Genomic DNA, 4,464 nt, shown 5'->3' on the forward strand with positions numbered 1-4,464 from the left:
CGGATGACCATCCGAGCGGATTGTCACCTGATCGACCGGCTACCCGATCGGACTGCCATCCGATCGGAGTACCATCCGATCCACTAACACCTCACCCTATTACATATCGCTTATCGTTATGCTATCATTCTGATCAGGCTAATCTCACACTAAGCGCTCCCTTCAATCCATCATCGCTATGAGTATACTCGAACCCTTTTTGCTTTCGCACTTTTGGGTGTTACATACGTTATCTATATTCAAATCACATCAATCACACTACGCGACACTTTAACGCTAACCATTACCGCATGTTATACGTGACTTAATGAATGCTTGTTTGTTATGTATACACATGGAATGTTGTCTACCCGCCTTAACAACGATAGTACTATTAGTTTGGACTCTGCACCTGTTCACTCAGGGGTTGTTAAGGACAATTAAATACATGGGTCATGTAACAACTCCCATTAAAATTAATAATTAGAATGATAATTAGTCAATAAGGAAACCCTAATTGAGACACCCACGTGATTTGGCACTAACCCTGAAATTTCCGGAATAATCGGAATCCGGATCAGGGCCCCTAAAACTCAGGGGGGGTTAAACCCTAAATGATATTTATCTTCAAATTTGCGTTGTAAATTATGGAATTTCGATTGTGAATGATTCAGCAGACCTATACCACTGAGAAGGCTAGTCTACAAGCTAGGCCGCTCCCTTACGGACCGTAAGGGTTAGTCCTTACGGACCGTAAGCCTACCAGCTTGCCTTACGGACCGTAAGGGTTTAGTCATACGGTCCGTAAGCGAATCCAAATTTTTACTATAAATAGCCGACCTTGGCAGTAGCACAGAGAAGTTAGAACGACACTCAAATACTGTCTGTACGTCGAATTAGAACCATTATACCACAATTAAACACCCACTGTTCACGAGGTGCTGCCGCGGAACAGGGTAATTACTCGATCGCTATTACGATTCGTTTTCCGGGATCAATATATCCAAAGAATGTCTAAGTGCCGCCCACATTGGGTTATACTTTGTCGTTTGTCGTTAATTCGATAAATGAGTTGAAGTATTATACTTTGTCGTTTGTCATTAATTCGATAAATGAGTTGAAGTATTGCACTTTATCGTTCATTGTGAGAATTTGATCTCGTGAGTTATCGTAACTGCTGTATTGATCACTAACCCTGTTTTGTGTGCATTATTGTTGAAATTAGGTTAACAGGGCTAAAATCATATTCTGTCAGTACTAAATCTGCAATGTGAGTTATTCTTCTTTTATAAACTCTTTTCTCACAGTTTGTGAGTTGTTAACTGTTTTACAATACTCCAAATTATTTTCAGAATTATAATTACAGTGATTAAGTTTATGTAATCACCAAGTTACAGCCGGTATGTGGGGTATTGTGCACATTACTTGATAATCGTCACCATTGGGGCAGCCATTGGGTGATATGACCATAATCACAGACACCATTGGACAGGTGGGTTAATGGGTCGAGTGGTAAAGTACTGTGGGTAGTTGGTTGATATCAGAAACATTGTAAAAGATCTTACCACTGTAAATTATAACAAATGTGTTATTTTCAGTAACTAGAATAATTCACTCAGTATTTCCCCGCTGACAAAATCTTTTTCAAACATGTTTCAGGTGATCTGCTGTAATTCAGGAAAAATGCAGGGGAAGCATTTCAAGCTTAAGATAGTGGCTCAATATAAAAATAAAGAAATATGTTTTATCAGTAAAAACCTTGTGATTGTAAATTATCGGGGTTTTATCCCGAATTGTGAAATAAAATAATCGGGAAAAATTTTAACTTAGACGATCCTGTAAATAAAATTTCCGCTGCTAAACTCACAATAAAATAAAGTACCGCAGTATTTCTGTCCCGTGGCTCTTGGAACGGGTCAAACCGGGCCGAGGGTCGTGACAGAAACAAGGTGGTATCAGAGCCACTAAGTTAAGTTAATTAAGTATTTAAACGATACTTAATTTTTCCTGATTACTCTTACGTGATTATGTGTTATTTGCTTTTATACTGATTATTTGTTAATTACAGTATGGGTAAGCAAAAGTTACAAGATATCTATCTTAAACTAGATAGGTCAGTCTATGAAGAGGGAAGTTCGTCCAAAACTAAATTTTCAAAGCTCCCTACAATTCCTGAAGAAGGAATATTTGTGCAAAAAGCGAATTATGAATGTCCGCTTTCTCCTAGAAAAAGGAATATGATTATTAAGAAAAGTAAGGAGCAAATCAGAGAAAAGAAGATTAAAAAGGAAACCCAGGAGTTAATTAAGAAATCACCTTGGGAAGATAAACTCGATGAAAAATGGGTAAATTTGTATATATTAGCCACTGTGGCAGAACATGCAAATCTCTAGATGCCCTAAATTTAGCAAACAACACTTCCCAATAAGTAAATAAATAAAAATTTAGTAAAATAAATCTGAGTATGTTTCCCTGTATTTTGTACAAATAGTGTGCAATAAAACTTCCATGTTTATTTGTTAAACTTTGCTCCAAAGTTTTAACTTGATATTTTGTGCATTTTGCATATATGCTACACAGCATGAACGAGATATCTGAAGCTTTTCAGAACCTCAATCTATACCCAGTGAATATAGAAGTTTCTCATGAATTTACGGGATATTTTGCTGATGTGGACCAACCTGTAAAATTCCCTACTCCATCATTGACCAAACCAAAAAGAAAGAAAAAGAAAAAAATTATGTGTGGGGAAGCCATATACGTAAGAAAAAACCAGTTACAAAACCTCCTAGAAATAACAACCCTTTAGGAAAAGGAAAGGCAATTATAATCCAGGAAAACCCTAATCAGCAAGAAAAGGAAACTGAAGCCAATAACGAGTCTAGGCAAATGGAGGAACAGTTTGAGGAATATTCTCAAGAAATAGAAATGGAAGTAGGGCAAGGTTCTAGACCAACTCAGGTAGAAGTCGGAGAGAGCTCTAATCAAAACAAGATAATTACTTTCCAGGAAGAGATAGATACCCTATTGGAAAAATGTGAGACTATGCAGCCTGTCAACACAAATATTTTTACCTATCCTATTGAAAATCCACTTCCTATGAACTCCGGGCCAGTAATCCCAGATCCAATAGTACACTTCCAACCTGTAGAAATGGAAGAATGGTGGACAAATGATTGGCAATTCCAAAATATTGTCAACGACCCTTATTCCTTTCTTCCACAGTTCGACCCAGAACCCCTACCTAATCCCCCAATGAGCAATGAGAATTTGGCTGAACTTGGCCATTTCGGTGAAGAGTTGATGGATGCAGGGAATAGAATTAGGGAGATAGGGGGACAGATTGCCTGGAAGTATGACGAGAGGGAACTCCGTGTTTAGGATGACAAGTAGGAGGGTGGTAAAGCTATCTTTGTATAATGGTAAAAGTAAATAGTGAAACCAGTTGTAACATAACGAATAAAACATTGTAAAATATCGGTGTGTATTGATGCATACTATACTGATATAAAATGGAATCGAGAAATCGATAATTTTGACTTTATGTGTTATAAATTGTTCGATTAATTGTATAAATTGCTAATTACTAATTACTCATAATAAATTATCATCAGATGGCAAATAATGGTAATGAACCAGTAAATGAAGTTAATCAATCAGAGCAACACCCAGAAGATCAATATATGACCAAACAAGATATCGAAAATATTGTTGCTCAAGGGATAGCCAACGCAATTCCAATATTCGTTGCTGCTATGAAAAGTCCAAACGAACCGCAACATATCATTCCTAGTAAACATACTATTGAGGATAATTTCAGTAATAGTATAAACGGGGGCAATGATCATGTTAATCATGACAATGAATCTCAGCACACGCCGCGCCCTAAGAAACGAAAGGCTGCAACACCTGGTTGCACTTTCAAAGAATTCCTTGCTTGTAAACCCGCTGAATTTGCAGGCAACGAAGGAGCAACTGCAACACTGCGATGGTTAGAGAAAACCGAAGCAGTAATTGCAATAAGTAAATGTGCTGAAGAAGATCAAGTCATGTACGCCTCAAATTTGTTTAAGGAAGGAGCACTAGAATGGTGGAACACAGTGCTACAGGCCAAAGGAAGACGGGTAGCTTATGCTATGACTTGGGAAGAATTTAAGAATCTTGTTGAAAGAAAATTCTGTCCTGAGTATGAGAAGGAACAAATGGCAAATAAGTTCCTAAATCATCGAATGACAGGGGTAGATTGTCGTGGTTATACTTCGACATTCTTCGAATATGCGAGAGTGGTACCCAATCTGGCTTCACCAGAACCGGTACTCATTTCTCGATATATTTGGGGATTAATTAGCGAAATTCGCAATATCGTTAAGGCTGCGAGACCTCGTACTATTGACGATGCAGTAGAATTAGCTAATACCCTAACCGACGAACTGATACGCACAAGAGATGAAGATAGGAAGAAAGAATTGGCTCAGAAAATTACCC

Source organism: Helianthus annuus, chromosome 13, assembly GCF_002127325.2.
Source record: "Helianthus annuus cultivar XRQ/B chromosome 13, HanXRQr2.0-SUNRISE, whole genome shotgun sequence".
NCBI classification, from domain to species: domain Eukaryota; kingdom Viridiplantae; phylum Streptophyta; class Magnoliopsida; order Asterales; family Asteraceae; genus Helianthus; species Helianthus annuus.